At 35.3% G+C, this 19,262-nt stretch overlaps 1 protein-coding gene across 2 annotated transcripts in view; it reads left to right on the top strand.

The window, feature by feature from the left end:
• The window catches only part of Pcdh11x (protocadherin 11 X-linked), a 684,984-nt gene that overhangs the window by 210,006 nt on the left and 455,716 nt on the right, over positions 1-19,262 (top strand).

The following is a 19,262-nucleotide window of genomic DNA, read 5'->3' on the forward strand; positions in this document are numbered from 1 at the left end:
TTGGTGTTTTGACAATTATGTGACGGGGGGTGTTTATTTTCTGGTCCAATCTATTTGGAGTTCTGTAGGCTTCTTGTATGTCTATGGGTATCTCTTTTTTTAGGTTAGGGAAGTTTTCTTCTATGATTTTGTTGAAGATATTTACTGGTCCTTTGAGCTGGGAGTCTTCACTCTCTTCTATACCTATTATCCTTAGGTTTGATCTTCTCATTGAGTCCTGGATTTCCTGTATGTTTTGGACCAGTAGCTTTTTCCGCTTTACATTATCTTTGACAGTTGAGTCAATGATTTCTATGGAATCTTCTGCTCCTGAGATTCTCTCTTCCATCTCTTGTATTCTGTTGGTGAAGCTTGTATCTACAGCTCCTTGTCTCTTCTTTTGGTTTTCTATACCCAGGGTTGTTTCCATGTGTTTTTTCTTGATTGCTTCTATTTCCATTTTTAATTCCTTCAACTGTTTGATTGTGTTTTCCTGGAATTCTTTCAGGGATTTTTGTGTCTCCTCTCTATGGGCTTCTACTTGTTTATTTATGTTTTCCTGGAATTTTTTCAGGGATTTTTGTGTCTCCTCTCTATGGGCTTCTACTTGTTTGTTTATGTTTTCCTGGAATTCTTTCAGGAATTTTTGCGATTCTTTCAGGCATTTTTGTGATTCCTCTCTGTAGGCTTCTACTTGTTCTCTAAGGGAGTTCTTCACGTCTTTCTTGAATTCCTCCAGCATCATGATCAAAAATGATTTTGGAACTAGATCTTGCTTTTCTGGTGTGTTTGGATATTCCATGTTTGTTTTGATGGGAGAATTGGGCTGGGATGGTGCCATGTAGTCTTGGTTTCTGTTGCTTGGGTTCCTGCGCTTGCCTCTCGCCATCAGATTATCTCTAGTGTTACTTTGTTCTGCTATTTCTGACAGTGGCTAGACTGTCCTATAAGCCTGTGTGTCAGGAGTGTTGTAGACCTGTTTTCCTCTCTTTCAGTCAGTAATGGGGACAGAGTGTTCTGCTTTCCGGCGTGTGGTTTTTCCTCTCTACAGGTCTTCAGCTGTTCCTGTGGGCCTGTGTCTTAAGTTCACTAGGCAGCTTTCTTGCAGCAGAAAAGTTGGTCTTACCTGTGGTCCCAAGGCTCAAGTTCGCTCCTGGGGTGCTACCCACGGGCTCTCTGCAGCGGCAGCAACCAGGAAGACCTGTGCCGCCGTTTCCGGGAGCTTCAGTGCACCAGGGTTCCAGATGGTCTTTGGCTTTTTCCTCTGGCGTCCGAGATGTATGTGCAGAGAGCAGTCTCTTCTGGTTTCCCAGGCTTGTCTGCCTCTCTGAAGGTTCAGCTCTCCCTCCCACGGGATTTGGGTGCAGAGAACTCTTTATCCGGTCTGTTTCCTTCTGGTTCTGGTGGTGTCTCAAACACAGGGGTCCTGCCGCTCCTGGGCCCTCCCCCACGGGAGCCCAGAGGCCTTATACAGTTTCCTCTTGGGCCAGGGATGTGGGCAGGGGTGAGCAGTGTTGGTGGTCTCTTCCGCTCTGCAGCCTCAGGAGTGCCCACCTGACCAGGCGGTTGGGTCTCTCTCTCACAGGGTCTGGGGGCAGGGAGCTGCTCCCAAAAATTTCTAATGTGAAAAATATAATGAGCTACGAAAATTCTTCAAATTTTAAGTGCTGAATTAACTCCATGGTTAACATGATATCACTTACACTTTCTAAGCTGGTCTCTGAGATTTCACTGTGTGACACCTTTTAATGTTAATGGGATCCATTGCCTAAATCTCCATGAGCAGTTTGAAAAGTTAATATGTCTGTGAAGTATTAATGTCACAGCTGGTATATTTTGCAGTTTATACATTTATTGCTTTCATATGTGTGTATGCACATAAGCTTTTAATGATAATATTAAGTACCTTTCATCTTTAAAGCAGTTTAAAAAGGTTAACTCTGATGTATTTGTAGTAGAAGTATGTAATATCTCTCAATTTCTAGAAGAAAAGTACTCAGTTCAAATTATCATCCAACTTAGTAGAGAAGATATATTTTAGATACAGCCCTGTTTCTCACAAGCATAGACTTTCAGAAATCAATAGTTAAGACTGAATATTATTTTAGGAACATATAGTCCTTGGAGTTCTGTAAAATAACTTATATTGTTCATACCATAAATATTGAAAATTAGAAAAGGTATTATTTTATATATTTCATAACATAAATAAAAATATAAATATATTGTAATTTTTCCATGAAATCACTATTCCATAAAAATGAGCACTAATGCTTCATATTAATGATACATTTTCTTTTAATGACTGGATAGAATAATAGTCAAATTATTAGAAATTTCCTTCATTAAATGGTACAAGTGATATCTTAAATTTAGGTAGGTAGGGAGACATGAAGAGATAAATGAAATTAAATATCAACTAATCAAAAAATAAAACAATTTTTATAGTTTAGTGTCTATGTCCATGAAATTATGAGTCTGGTTAATTTATCAATTCATCTGGATAGCTAAAACCTGCATACCTGCATATATATATATATATATATATATATATATATATATATATATATATATATATATATCCCAAACTGACTAAAAATAATACATAAGTGTTATTGGTAGAAGAATATTGCCTACAACCAGTGTGAAAATATTTTAAAGTATAAAGCACTAGATATTATTTTTATTTAGACTATAAGGCGATATTCACTGTGATATATATTCCTGGTTCAAAATATAAAAGTTAGTATTGCATAAGATACAAGATATAGACAGTACATTGTCTCAACTTAAATTTTAGAAATTAAAATTATTCAAGAACAGTAGAATTAAAAGTTTGAGTCTAATTGTAATAGTGATAGTTTTGAGAAGTACTTGTATTTCAAATCAACACACACTGATTTTGGATTTATAGAAAATAACACAATATATAATATAAGTAGAATAATTTTCATAGATTTTCAGCTCTGTGAAGTTTTATTTCCATACATGAATACTGTACAATCTATCTCTTCCAGTGTTTGAATATAACTGATGCTTCAGTACATGTTACTATTCAATCTCCCATTGTTATCTACACCACACAATTGGCTTTTTTCCATGTTACTATTATGATTTACTTTCAAAGTGTACATATTTATATTTCAATGCATTTCAAAAATATTATTAGAAATTAAAGAATTCAAATATTGAAGTTTAAAAATTATACTATTATCATATACAATAGCATTTGCTTGTGTTTGTGTACATATGTGTTTATATATATATATATATATATATATATATATATATATATATATAACTAAATATTATAGAATACTCTGGAAATGCAATTCTAGTAATACAAGTGTAAATACAACTTCTCATGGTTTGTTCTTCTAAAAGCCAACCTTTGTTGGAATTTACAATTTATTTGGCTTTGAATTATCTGAAGAAGTAAACACAAATATTAAAATGCAAAATTTCAAATAAATACAACTCTTTTTAAAGCTAAAATTATCTTAAAATATCATACATCTTCATAAATAGATTTTGCTTTTATAGTATACGTTATTATAAAATTATCTTTCAAGTTCCATTTACTGAAATAGATACTTAATAGATCAGTTATAGGGATAACATTGATGTATTTTTTCTCATAAATTACCTTTTCTGTAAAAGAATTAAATAGCTAGTATTATATTTTGGTTTTGCCTGCATGAGGGTGTGAACACTCTATGTGTTCCAATGTTTATAGGCTTCTATTTGGGTGCTAGGAACTGAAAAAAAGGATTTCTACAAGAACACGAAATACTTTTTACCAGAGAACCATCTCTTTTATAATAATGTAATTTGTTGAGGGCTTGGTGAATGTAATAAATAATGCTGTTCTTTATTTTGCCATAATCTCTCAATTACTGTTTAAATCACAATTCCTAGTTTGCTAATATTGTGTTTATAATTAAGAAAATCTATTCTGTTTATTTATTAAGCTGTTTTGTAATTGTTTTTATTGAGGTCCTTTAATCCTAATTATTACTACTTGTTAAAAATTAATAATTTGGATTCCTAAAAGCATTAATCAAGTTGTTTAAGTGTTAATAAATTAACTCTAAAAGACAACATAGTTTCTGTATATTTAATATAATTAATGAATTACAGTATTAAAATCATTTAATTGTTCAACATTTTTATTTTTTAGAATGTCATACATGATACACTGTAGTGACATCATTCTCTCTCTTTTCTCTGCAGCTTCCAATTTGTTTTCACCTCATTCCAAAATTTATGAACCCTATTTCTATTCACAATGATCTCTGTGTATAAAACAATTTTGAGTTTTCACATATTTGAGAAAGACCAATGTGTATGGAGGGAACACTGTATTCCTCTTTAGAACACTGTAGCTTTATTTTTATCTTTTATTCTTTTATAGTAATATTAATTATGGTAATTTTCATGAAACACTAAGGAGTTCTGTTATAAAGCTTAAACTTACAAATACTTGAAAACATACTTTCAATACAAGAAACATATCAATGAGTCACTGATAAAGTTAATTTAATTTAATTTTCTTATAATATTTACTCAAAAATGAACAAATATAATTAGTTGTGAGAATTTTCTTTATAATATCTTCTGTATATGTTATAACAACAATCATATAGTATTCTATCATTTCTCATTCAACATAACTACAGATAATGGTTCCTTCACTTTAAGATATTAAATTACCACTTTGCAGCTGTCAATCTTAAATATTTGTAGATATAAATAATGTCAATTCAAAACTCTCCATATTCATTTTTATAACTACAATATAATCAATAAAATAGTTTTAAATTTTCATTTTTTATAATGTCATAAATGAGTACACTGTACTGGCATTGTTCTCTCTTCTCTTTGCAGCTTTCAACTTATTTTCAACTCCTTCAAAATTTATTAACCTGATTTCTATCACCATTATTGTAATTTTTAATTATTCTAGAGGCTTTGGTCAGTTTTGTGTTAATTCACTACAATATAAAAAAAGAATTTTTATATTTTCTTGACATTTTGTTTTTCTTGTAACCTCCAGTATTTGGGTCAATTAAATTAAGTTTTTATCTTTACAATTGATCTGAAATTTCAGCAATATAAACTAATTGAATCTACTAAACACTCACAAGTTCTACTGAAGACCTGATCTATTGTCTTCTTGGATAAAGGGATTTTTTTTTCAGGAGCTGGGGACCGTACCCAGGGCCTTGTGCTTGCTAGGCAAGCACTCTTCCACTGAGCTAAATCCTCAATCCCTGGGATTAGTTATTTTAAAATGTATGTAGATATATTCTGAAACTAATGTTAGTATACTATACTAGAAGAAATGCAGAACAACACTTCCAGTTTCTCCCTATGCCCAGAGCTGACCTGGACCCATAGCTCTCTGTACCCAAATCCCATGGGGGACATAGCTAGACTCTCAGAAGTACAGAAAATCTTGAGAGCTTGGGAGAGACTACCAATTCTGCTCACATTTCTGGCCCAAGTGGAACCCGGCTAGTGCCCTTTGGACACAGGAACCTAGGACCAGTCAGGGAGAGGAGCCTATGGACAGATGACATAGCATTTTTTTGAGTACAGGAAACACACTTCAGTGACAAAGACAAAGAGTACCTAGGAGTAAAAGGCTGAAAAAAATGTTCCAAGGAAATTTCCCCAAGAAACAAGCTGGAGTTACCATTCTAATATTGAATAAAACTGACTTTCAACCAAGAGTTATCAGTAAGATAAAAAGGACACATCATATTCATCAAAGATAAATCTACAAAGATGAACTCTTATCCCCAAATATCTATGCTCCAAATGTAAAGGCACCTAAATTCATAAAAGAAACTTTACTAAAGCTCAAAGCATACATTGTACCTCACACAATAATAGTGGAATACTTCAACACCCACCACTCATAGCACTAGACAGATCATGGAAACAGAAACTGAACAGAGATACAATGAAACTAACAGATGATATGAACCAAATGGATTTGACAGAAACCTATAGGACATTTCATCCTAAAACAAAAGAATATTCCTTCTTCTCAACAAAATTGACCATATAATTGGTTACAACACAGGCCTCAACATGTACAAGAAAATTGAAATAATCCCATGCATCCTATCAGATCACCATGGACTAAGGCTGGTCTTCAATAACAACAAAAATGACAAAAGCCCACATACACATGGAAGTTGAAGGTTCTACTCAATGATAATTTGGTGAAGTAAGAAATAAAGAAAGGAATTAGAGACTTTTTAGAATTTAATGAAAATTAAGGCACAACATACCCAAACTGATGGGACAAAATGAAAGCAGTTGCTAAGAGGAAAACTCATAGCTCTGAGTGCCTTCAAAAAGAAATTGGAAAGAACAAACATTAGCAGCTTGACAGCACATGTAAGAGCTCTAGAACAAAAATAAGCAAATATCCCCAAGAGGAATAGATGGCAAGAAATAATCAAACTCAGCAGTGAAATCAACCAAGTATAAACAAAAAGAACTAGAAAAAGAATCAACAAAACCAGGAGCTAGGTCTTTGAGGAAATCAACATGGTAGATATACTCAAAGCCAGACTAACCAGAGAGCACAGAAAGAGAATCCAAATGAACAAAATCAGACATGAAAATGGAGGCATAACAATAGAATCTGAGGAAATTAAAAAAAATCATCATATCCTATGGTAAAAACCTATACTCAACAAAACTGGAAAATCTGGAGGAAATGGACAATTTTCTAGACAGATAAAAGATACAAAAATTAAATTGGGATCATACAAACCATTTAAACATTCCTATAATTCCTAAAGAAATAGAGGCAGTTATTAAAGTCTCCAAACCCCCCCCAAAAAAAATCCCAGGAGCACATACATTTAGCTCAAAATTATATCAGACCTTCATGATATAGAAACAGAAGGAACACTACCCAATTTCTTCTATGAACCAATAATTACTGTTACACCTAAACCACATAAAGACTCAACCAAGAAAGAGGACTTCAGAGTAATTTCCCTTATGAATATTGATGCAAAAACACTAAATAAAATTCTCACAAACAGAATCCAAGAACACATCAAAATGATCATCCATCATGATCAAGTAGGCTTCATCCCAGGGATGCAGGGATGGTTCAATACATAGAAATATATCAGTGTAATCCATTATATAAACAATTTCAAGGGAAAAAAAGCACATGTCCATATTATTAGATGCTGAGAAAGCATTTGACAAAATTCAACACCCCTTTGTGTTAAAAGTTTTGGAAATATCAGGAAATCAATACCCATACATAAGGATAGTAAAAGCAATATACAGCAGATGAGTAGCCAACTTCAAACTCAGTGGAATGAAACTTGAAACAGTCCCACTAAATCAGTGACTAGACAAATCTGCCCACTCTCTTCCCATTTATTCATTATAGTACTTGAAGTCCTAACCAGAGCAATCAGACCACAAAAGGAGGAAAAGGATTCAAATTGGAAAGGAAGAATTCAAAATATCACTATTTGCAGATGATATGATAGTATAATTAAGTGACTCCAAATGTTCCACCAAGGAACTACTAAGCCTGATAAACAACTTCAGCAAACTGGCTGTTTTGATCAACTAAAAAAAAAAAATCAGTAACTTTCCTCAACTCAAAGGATAAATGGGCTGAAAAAGAAAATTGGGAAAGGACACCCTTAACAATAGTCACAAATAACATAAAATACCTCAGTGTGATTCAAACCAAGCAAGTGAATGATCTGTATGACAAGTATTTCAAGTCTCTGATGAAAGAAATGGAAAAAGATATCAGAAGATAGAAAATCTCCCATAATCATGGATTGAAGGGATTAATATAGTAAAAATGGATAGTTTGCCAAAAAAATCTACAAATTAAGTGCAATCCCCATTCAAGTTCCAACTCAATTCTTCATAGAGTTAGAAGGAACAATTTGCAAATACATTTCGAATAACAGAAAAGCAGGATAGCAATAACTAGCATCAACAATAAAAGAACTTCTGGAGGAATCACCATCCCTGACCTCAAGCAGTATTACAGAGCAATAGTGATAAGAAAAAAGTGTATGGTATTGAAACAGAGACAGGCTGGTAGATCAAGGAATAAAAATGAAGACCCAGAAATAAAGCCACATGATATTTGACAAAGAAACTAAAACTATCCAATGCAAAAAAAAAAAAAAAAAAAAAAACCAGCATTTTCAACAAATGGTGCTGGTTCAACTAGAGGTCAGCATGTAGAAGAATGCAAATCATTACATTTTCATTGCCCTTTACAAAGCTCAAGTCCAATTGGATCAAGGACATCCACATAAAACCAGATATACTAATAGAACAAAAGTTGGGGAAGAGCCTTGAACATATGAGCACTGGGGAAAATGTCCTAAACAGAACACAAATGTTTTATGCTCTAAGATGAAGAATCGACAAATGGGACCTCATAATATTGGAAAACTTCTATAAGGAAAAGGACAATTTCATTAGGACAAAATATCAACCAACAGACTGGCAAAATATCTTTACAAATCCTACACCCGATAGATGGCTACTATTCAATATGTACAAAGAAATCAAGAAGGTAGAATCCAGAGAGTCAAATACCCCTATTAAAAATGGGTTAGAGAACTAAACAAGGAATTCTCAACTGAGGAATATTGAATGGATGTTGTTGGGGGGAGAGCAGTAATGGGAGGAGAATGGGGAGGGAAACACCCATACAGAAGGGGAGTGGGTGGGGTTAGGGGGATGTTTGCCTGGAAACCAGGAAAGGTAATAACAATTGAAATGTAAATAAGAAATACCTAATTTAATAAAGATGGAGGGAAAAAAAAGAAATGGTCAATGTATTTGCCATCAGGGAAATACCAATCAAAACCACATTGAGATTACGCCTTATTCCAGTCAGAATGACGAAGATAAAAAACTCAGGTGGCAACAGATGTTAGTGAGGATGTGGAGAAAGAGGAACACTCCTCTATTGTTGGTGGGATTGCAAACTGGTACAACCACTCTGAAAATTAGTCTGGATGTTACTCAGAAAATTGGACATAGTACTACCTGAGGACCCAGCTATACCACTCCTGGGCATATACCCAAAAGATGCTCCAATATATAACAAGGATCCATGCTCCACTATGTTCATAGCAGCCTTATTTATAGTAGCCAGAAACTGGAAAGAACCCAGATGTCCTTCAATAGAGGAGTGGATACAGAACATGTGGCTCATCCACATAATGGAGTACATCTCGGCTATCAAGTACAATGACTTTATGCAATTCATAGACAAATGTATGGAATGAGAAAATATATCCTGAGAGAGATAACGCAATGACAAAAAAAATACACATGTTACACACTCATTAATAAAGCAGATATTAGCCGAAAAGCTCGATTTACCAGGATATAATCCACAGAACACATGAAGCTCAAGAAGAAAGATGACCAAAGTGTTGATGCTTCAGTCCTTCTTTTAAAAAGGGAACAAACATATTCATAAGAGGAAATACAGAGACAAAATTTGTAGCTGAGACTGAAGGAATGGCCATTTAAAGGCTGCCCCACCTGGGGATCTATACAGCGACCAAACCCAGACTATATTGCCAATGCCAAGTTCATGTTGATAGGAGCCTGATATAGCTTTCTCCTGAGAAACTCTGCCAGAGCATGAGAAATACAGAGGACAATGCTAGCAACAAACCATTGAACTGAGAATGGGGTCCCTATTGAGGGAGTTTGAGAAATTTTTGAAGGAGCTGAAGCGTCTTGCAACCCCATAAGAACAACAATACCAACCAACCAGAGCTCCCAGGGATTAAATCACCATGCAAAGAGTACACATGGACTGACCCATGGCTCCAGCTGCATATGTAGCAGAGGTTGAGCACCAATGGGAGGAGAAGCCTTTGGTCCTGCCAAGGCCAGACTTCCTGTGTAAGGGAATACAGGTTGAGGAAGCTAGAAAGGGTGGGTGGTTGAGGAGTGGGAACACCCTCATAGAAGAAGAGGTAAGGGGGATGGTATAGGGGATTTATGGACAGGAAAAATGTAACATTTTAAATGTAAATTAAAATGTAAATAACCAAGTATCCAATAAAAAAATGCAGTTCAAGACTGATGTAGAAAAGTTAGAGTGGAAATACTTAGACATCCATTTACATTTTTTAAACAAAATACAGTTGAATATTAATAACATGCATTTTAGGGGAAGCCATATATAGTATCCAAATCACTATATTAAGTACTAGGAAACCTGACAAGGAATCATTTCTTTGTCATTGGGAAATGCTGTTTCCTTGTTTTCCGCTGAACTTATTGAGTTGAAAATGAGAGCATAGGAGGAGAAGCTCTTGGTCCAGTGAAAACTCATTTCCCCAGTGTAGAGGAATGCCAGGGTCTTGAGGTAAGAATGAGTGGGTGGGAGGGGGAGGATCCTCATAGAAGCAGGGGGAGGTATGATGGGAGAGGGGGAAATGGGGAAAGGGGATAACATTTGATATGTAAATAGATATACTATCCAATAAAAAATGAGAGCATGGAATTTGTAATAAATTATCTCAAGGCTATTTTATTCAATGTTAAAAGTTTCTGCATGCTAATTTAAATTATAAATCATGAAACACATGGAAAAATCATCAAAAAGCAGTAGTAGCATATAAATTTTTCAGAAGGTGAAATACATAGGATGTATATACGCTTATGGAATTATATCTTTGAAAATCATTTTCTAATAGCTTCATAAATCCATGTGATAGATTAATATTTGGTTTAATAAAAATAAATAAAAAGGGAACATTAAATTTAAATCCAGTTGTTGATTTCTGTGTCAAAATAAATTGTTTTGTGCATTAAAATGGTAAAGGAATATTTCCCAAGTACATTTTAAGAGAACTATATTCAGTTTAACAGAAAAAAATGGAAAATATTTAGTAACCCTTGGATCTCTTCAATGTAGTATCTTAATTTGTACATTAAAGTGAGAAAAGGCATTCCTAAACTTAAAGTCTGAAGAAACAACTCAATGTTTCTATCAAAATGTAGTTCAACAGTTATACAGTCCATGAAAATTCTCATTAACAAGTTGAAGGAATGTGTGTTGAGCATACAGAATCACCTTTGCATATTAATGAAAATTGTATAATAACATTTATGGCTCTTGCTGTTCTACATGCAGGGAACATTGAGATTAGGACTCAACTATATAATTGCCAAATGAATTTATGATCATGCATACTGCTGTTTTAACACTGTAGTCTTTTAACAATCACAAATGTCCCATTTATATGCAGGTAGCTGGTAACTTCTTTATTTCTTGAGCCACAGATTACTTTTGCTATAGATTTTGTAGACTACAGTACCCATCTACCACCAACAGTTTTATGAAACCATATTCCATTTAAGAATATTTCAGTTTTGGATTTTCTTCCATAATAATGTGCATTATCCTAATGCGTCACAGAAAGATTTCATTTAAAAAAGCAAACTTTAAGATAGAACAGCAACAATAACAGCTAACATGTAACTAACCAAGACTTTAAGTGTTTGAGTTAAAATGTAGTTCTCTGCTTTACTAGCAATGAATCTCATAAAGTTGTCACATTCAGATAAAGAAGAATTGAAAATTGTGCAGATTTTTTTTCATTCTCTTCAAAGCATTTCTAAAGACTTTATAATCATGCTTCAAAAAATAAGATAGAGAACAATTGAGTAAACTATTAATGTGGATTGTGGCAACATTTGCTAACCATTCTAAATTTGGGGAAAGAGTAGAGCTACACTTTTATATGAACAATTAGAATAAAGAACATTCCTTTTTTTAAGTTCAGATGGATTTTTTATTGGATTTATTTAATTTACATTTCAAACGTTATTCCCTTCCCTGTTTCTTATCCATAACCCCCCTATACCATTCCCACCCCCTTCTTCTATGAGGATGTTCCCTTCACCAACCACTGCCCCTCTTTCTGTCAGTGAGTTTTATTGTGACAATTTAGTTAAAAATTCATGTCTTTTAAACTTAATAATAAAGGTTGACCTGTATGTACATGAAAGCTAGTATGTTGGTTTAGAAACTGCCTTGTTGTTCACAATGTAACAATGATGAGTACAATAGATAAAAATAAAACAAATTTGTAAAAGGAATAAATTAATTTCCCTAGACAGAAATAATATGTTTCTCCATTTATACTTATTAAGTATAATGTAGACAATATAGGTTATGATACCTCTTAATCACAAATCTTGTTAAAATATGTGAGGGTTCTGGCAGCCGTCATTTATTAGTCTCCTTTTCATATTCTACTCAACAATCATTAATGTAATTTTTTCATTTATTAGTATGCATATATGGTACTGGTCAAAAAAGAAAGGTATACCCCCACCCTATCATTTCAAGTCTCTGGGATGCTATGTATTTTCTCTTTCAATGAGGCCAGACACAACAACCCAGCTTGAAGAAAATACTCCACCTGCAGGCAATAGCTATTGGGATAGTACCCACTCCAGTTGTCCAGGACACGAATGAAGCCCAAACTTCACATCTGTAGGGAGTTCTAGGTCCAGTCTATGTATCTTATTTGATTGATGATAATGCAGACTCTGAGAGACCCAAGGGTCCATATTAATTGATTTTTGGTCTTCCTCTGAAGTTCTTTTTTTTTCATCTTTATTAACCTGGGTATTTCTTATTTACAATTCGATTGTTATTCCCTTTCCCAGTTTCCAGGCCAACATCCCCCTAACCCCTCCCCCTAACCTCCTCTATGGGTGTTCCCCTTCCCATCCTCCCCCATTACTGCCCTCCACCCAACAATCATATTCACTGGGGGATCAGTCTTGGCAGGACCAAGGGCTTCCCCTTTCACTGGTGCTCTTACTAGGCTATTCATTGCTACCTAAGAGGTTGAAGCCCAGGGTCAGTCCATGTATAGTCTTTGGGTAGTGGCTTACTCCCTGGAAGCTCTGGTTGGTTGGCATTGCTGTTCATATGTGGTCACAAGCCCCTTCAAGCTCTTTCAGTCCTCTCTAAGATTCCTTCAACAGGGGTCCCATAATCAGTTCAGTGGTTTAATGATGGCATTCACCTATGTATTTGCTGTATTCTGGCTGTGTCTCTCAGGAGAGATCTACATCCGTTTCCTGTCGGCCTGCACTTCTTTGCTTCATCCATCTTATCTAGTTTGGTGACTGTATATCTATGGGGGAGAGAAACTTGAAGCAATCCCACTAAAATCAGGGGCTAGACAAGGCTGCCCACTTTCTCCCTACTTATTCAATATAGTTCTTGAAGTTCCTAGCCAGAGCATTCAGACAAACAAAAGGAGATCAAAAGGATACAGATCGGAAAAGGAGAAGCCAACATATCACTATTTGTAGATGATATGATAATATATTTAAGCAATCCCAAAAGTTCCACCAGAGAACTACTAAACCTGATAAACACCTTCAGCAAAGAGGCTGGGTATAAAATTAACTCAAATAAATCAGTAGCCTTCCTCTACACAAAAGAGGAACAAGCGAAGAAAGAAATTAGGGAAACAACACCCTTCATAATAGTCCCAAATAATATAAAATACCTCGGTGTGACTTTAACCAAGCAAGTGAAAGATCTGTATGATAAGAACTTCAAGCCTCTGAAGAAAGAAATTGAAGATCTCAAAAAATAGAAAGATCCCCCATGCTCCTAGATTGGCAGGATTAATATAGTAAAAATGGCCATTTACCAAAAGCGTTCTACAGATTCAATGCAATCCCCATCAACATACCAATGCAATTCATCAGAGAGTTAGACAGAACAATTTGCAAATTCATCTGGAATAACAAAAAACACAGGACAGCTAAAACTATCCTCAACAATTAAACGACTTGCATGGAAATCACTATCCCTGAACTCCAGCAGTATTACAGAGTAATAGTGATAAAAAAACTGCATGGTATTGGTACAGAGACAGACAGGTAGACCAGTGGAATAGAATTGAAGACCCAGAGATGAACCCACACACCTATGGGCACTTGATTTTTGACAAAGGAGCCAAAACCATCCAATTGAAAAAAGATAGCATTTTCAGCAAATGGTGCTGGTTCAACTGGAGGTCAGAATGTAGAAGAATGCAGATCGATCCATTCTTATCACCCTGTACAAAGCTTAAGGGCAATTGAATCAAGGACCTGCACATCAAACCAGATACATTCAAAGTAAGAGAAGAAAACGTGCAGAAGAATCTCGAACACATGGGCACTGAAGAAAATTTCCTGAACAAAACACCAATGGCTTATGCTCTAAGATCAAGAATCCACAAATGGAATCTCATAAAACTGCAAAGTTTCTGTAAGGTAAAGGACAATGTTCTTAGGACAAAACGGCAACCAACAGATTGGGAAAAGATGTTTACCAATCATACAACTGATAGAGGGCTTTTATCCAAAATATACAAAGAACTCAAGAAGTTAGACTGCAGGGAGACAAATAACCCTATTAAAAATGGGGTTCAGAGCTAAAGGAAGAATTCACAGCTGAGGAATGCCGAATGGCTGAGAAACACCTAAAGAAATGTTCAACATCTTTAGTCATAAGTGAAATGCAAATCAAAACAACCCTGAGATTTCACCTCACACCAGTGAATTCTCAGGTGACAGCAAATGCTGGCGAGGATGTGGAGAAAGAGGAACACTCCTCCATTGTTGGTGGGATTGCAGACTGGTACAACCATTCTGCAAATCATTCTTGAGGTTCCTCAGATAATTGGACATTGAATTACCTGAGGACCCAGCTATACCTCTCTTGGGCATATACCCAAAAGATGCCTCAACGTATAAAAGAGACACGTGCTCCACTATGTTCATAGAAGCCTTATTAATAATAGCCAGAAGCTGGAAAGAACCCAGATGCCCTTCAACAGAGGAATGGATACAGAAAATGTGGTACATCTACACAACGGAATACTACTCAGCTATCAAAACAATGACTTCATGAAATTCATAGGCAAATGGATGGAACTGGAAAATATCATCCTGAGTGAGGTAACCCAATCACAGAAAAACACACATGGTATGCTCTCATTGATAAGTGGCTATTAGCCCAAATGCTTGAATTACCCTAGATGCACAGAACACATGAAACTCAAGACGGATGACCAAAATGCAAATGCTTCACTCCTTCTTTAAAAGAGGAACAAGAATACCCTTGGGAGGGAATAGGGAGGCAAAGTTTAGAACAGAGACCGAAGGAACACCCATTCAGAGCCTGCCTCTAGAGTTCCTATCCCCTGTGGGGCAGCAATCCTTCCTCTTGTTCTTCCACTTCATCTCTCTGCAAAAACACTAAATTATTTCTTTGTAAATTTTATTTCTTTGTAAACATGGTATGCTATAAATAGGGTGCCTAGCATATCAAGGCAATTTTCTTAATCCAACATGCATGTACAATGTCATATAGTGTTTCTCTCAACTTCCTATGTGTTCAGGACAAGCTAAGTAATTTATATACAGTATAATTAGTCTTAGAAAACAAATAGGGCTTCATTGAAAAACTTACTATGAGTTACATTTTTCATTCAATTATTTCTGTGAATGTTCAGAAATAAAAGGAAGCTGAAGGTTAATTTTTGAATGCAGCTTATATGAAGTAAAAGCAGTTTTCTTTCTCTTTTTTATAGACATATTTATTACATTTCACTATAATGGACAGACAAGTGCCATTTGCCATAGACATCTGAAATTAAATTTATCATGAATAAATTAAATAAGAAAATTAAGGGATACATGACAAACATAAGAAAAAATTGAAATGAATGTAAAAAGCCAATCAGTGTTAAAAATCCTCAAAGGATAAACAAAAAAAATGGGATGTATCTATCATGACTTTCTCTGTAAAACTTGGAGAACCTTATGGAAGAGAAGGCAGACAGATTGTAATAATCCAGAATTGTGGACAAATTCATGGAAATGGCATTTTTTAGACACAAGATTGTAGGTAGACATGTAACATCATAGAGATTATGAAAGCATGTGAAGGTCACCACAACGTCAAGCTGGGCAAACTTACAACATGGAGAAAGGGAAGTGGAAACAAAAGTCTCAGTCCAAGCCAAGAATTTATTCACAATTGATAGTTACTTGCAGAGAGAAAATCAGTTTTCCTCAGTGTAGTGACAATGAGTAAATCAACCACACTCCAAAGTAGTAGTCCATCAACATATATTAGACTCTTTTTATTAAATTAAACATTTATTCTATATTAAAATCATTAACAGGTACTACAATAGTTCATACAATCACTTTCTTTTAATTTAGAAGTTGATTTTGACTGACTTACCTAAAACACAATAAAATTTAATTCTTTAATTTGTTTTATATTTTATTTTAATATATGATGATTGTTATATTTACCTATGATTGTGATATTAACAAAAATTATAAGTGCTTTTTGAAATAAGATTTTTTAACGGATTTTTAAAAATGTATTTTTACCCTCCAGGTTTTATACCCTTCCCAGTCCACTCCCTAAGAGTTCCACACCTCACACCTCTGCCCTGCCCCATGCACTCACCAGTCTCCAAGGATATCCCTACCCCACCTACCCCACCAGATTTTTAAATTTCCTGGGGCCAAAAGTCTTTTGAGTGTTAGGTGCACCTTCTCTGACTGAACACAGACCCGGGAGTCCTCTGCTGTATATGTGTTGGAGGCCTCGTCTCAGCTGGTGAATGCTGCCTGGTTGGTGATCCAATGTTGAAGAGATCTCAGGAGTCCAGGTTAATTGAGACTGCTGGTCCTCCTACAGGGTTGCTCTCCTCCTCAGCATCTTCCAGCTTTTCCTTAATTCAACCCCATGGGTCAGCAGCTTGTGTTCCAGTGAAGGCACACCTATCTGCATCTGACTCTTTCAGCTGCTTGTTGGGTCTTTTGGAAAGCGGTCATGGTAGGTTTCTTTTTGTGAACGCCCCATAGCTTCAGTAATGGTGTCAGATCCTGCGACTTCCCCTTCAGCTGGATCCCACTTTGGGCATGTTACTGAACCTTCTTTTCTTCAGGCTCTTCACCATTTCCAGCCCTGCAGTTTTTGTTTTTGTTTTATGGTTTTTTTTGGGTTTTTTTTGTTTTTGTTTTTGTTTTTGTTTTGTTTTTTGTTTTCAGACAGGAAGAATTATGGGTCAGTGCATTAACTGTTGGATAGCAATCCCATCCCTCATTTGATCCCCTGTCTTTCTGCTGGAGGTGGATTCAATAAGTTCCCTCTCCTTACTGTAGGGCCTTTCATCTAAGGTCCCTGCTTTTTGAGTCCTGAGAGTCTCTCGCTTCCCACATCTCTGGTACATTCTAGAGGGTCCTCACAACCACCTTCTGCCCAGTCACCTCTTCCAATTCTTTCTGCTGGGCCTCAAAACTTTAGTTTTTTCCCCCAACCCAATACCACATCCTTTTCCCCTCTCCTCCCACCCCCATCTGCTTTCCCTCCCTTGTCCCTCCCTCTTTCCCTCCTCGTGGTTGCCTTCTTCTCCCTCCCAAATAGAACTGAGGTGTCCTCACTTGGGTCCCTCAGCTTGTTGATCCTTCGAGTTCTGTGAACTGTATCTTGGGTATTCTGTACTTTTGGGGGCGATGGGGGTGGGGTGGAGCTAATATCCACTTATTAGTGAGAACATACTATGCATGTCCTTTTGGGTCTGTTACCCCACTGAGGATGGCATTTTCTAGTTTCATCCGTTTGCCCGCAAAACTAGCATGTCCTTGTTCTTAGTAGCTGAGTAGTACTCCACTGGGTAAATAAACCACATTTTCTGTACCTATGCTTCTGTCATGGGACATCTGGGTTGTTTCCAACTTAATGGCCCCTTTGGCAGGGTTGGGTATCTTTGGGGTATATTCCCAAGAGTGGTATTTCTGAGTCTTTAGTTAGGTCTATTTCCAATTTTCTGAGGAACCTCCAAATTGATTTCCAAAGTGGTTGTACCAGTTTGCAATCCCACCAGAAATGGAGTTGTGTTCCTCTTTCTCCACATCCTGTATTTTCACCTGAGGTTTTGATCTTAGCCATTCTGACTGGTATTAGGTGAAATCTCCAGGTCACTTTGATTTGCAATTCTCTGATCCCTAAGGATTTTGAACATTTCTTTAGGTGCTTATCAGCCATTAGAGATTCCTCTCTTATGAATTCTTGGTTTAGTTCTATAACCTATTTTTTGATTGGATTGTTTGGTTTTTCTGGTAGAAAGCTTCTTTAGTTCTTTATATATTTTGGATATTAGCCTTCTATTAGATGTGGGGTTAGTGAAGATTTTTTTCCCAATCTGTAGGATGCTGATTTGTTTTATTGAAATAAGATTTTTAAATAGACATTTAAAAATTAAATCTGTAGGAACCACATAATTCTCTCATTCATTTTTATTTATGATTCTTTTCTTTGCTATCAAAATATAAAATGTCAAGTCCAGACACAAATATTTGACTTATTGTGATTATTGAGAAAGTTTTAAATGGGGAACTTTTTAATAACTTAAAATGAAAATGTTTACACAGGTGGATATATTTTCCTTAGTAGTTTAAGATGAAACAGGTAAATATAGGAACAGAAGAAGAAACACTTTATGTATACATGTATATATATATATATATATATGTATATATATGTGTGTATGTGTGTATACATATAGAGCAAAATATGTTGTGTCAGTATGTTGTTATTTGTTCTTTGATCTGTGAAATTTTATAAACTAAACTTTATAGTCTTCAAACGAACTGAGGTAAGTAAGTTGTTAGAGTTAATTGTGATAAATGTGGGAACAATTTGAAATTTTAGTAAATAATATTGAAGTTTAAAACCATATTCTCATGGGATCATGAGCTAAGTAGTATTTACTGAAAGAGAAAAGAAATAATTGATCTAACATCTCTGAAATAATTCTCCAGGGGGTTCAGTCAATCAGAAATGCATTTTATGAAAAAAAAATCCTAAGAATTGTTCTTTAGACATAGAAGAAGGAAAGAACCAAAAAATAAATTGGAGCATATCATCTCTAAAAAATAATTTTGTAATATTATTCCTGGATGATTGAAGCATTGTTCTAACAGGTAAGGAATAATTGATCAGAATATCTAAATTGGGTCAATATTAATTCATTCTAAGCATGTTGTTTTGATAGAATAGATGTTCACAGATGATGTGATGAGTATTACAAAGGTACATGGATGGAAGAAATGTAATTAAGATAGTAAACACACACAGGATATTATGAATAGAATATTAATACTTATAATAATTGGTATTAAGGTAC

The sequence above is a fragment of the Rattus norvegicus genome, chromosome X (genome assembly GCF_021556685.1).
Source record: "Rattus norvegicus strain SHRSP/BbbUtx chromosome X, alternate assembly SHRSP_T2T, whole genome shotgun sequence".
Lineage (NCBI taxonomy): Eukaryota > Metazoa > Chordata > Mammalia > Rodentia > Muridae > Rattus > Rattus norvegicus.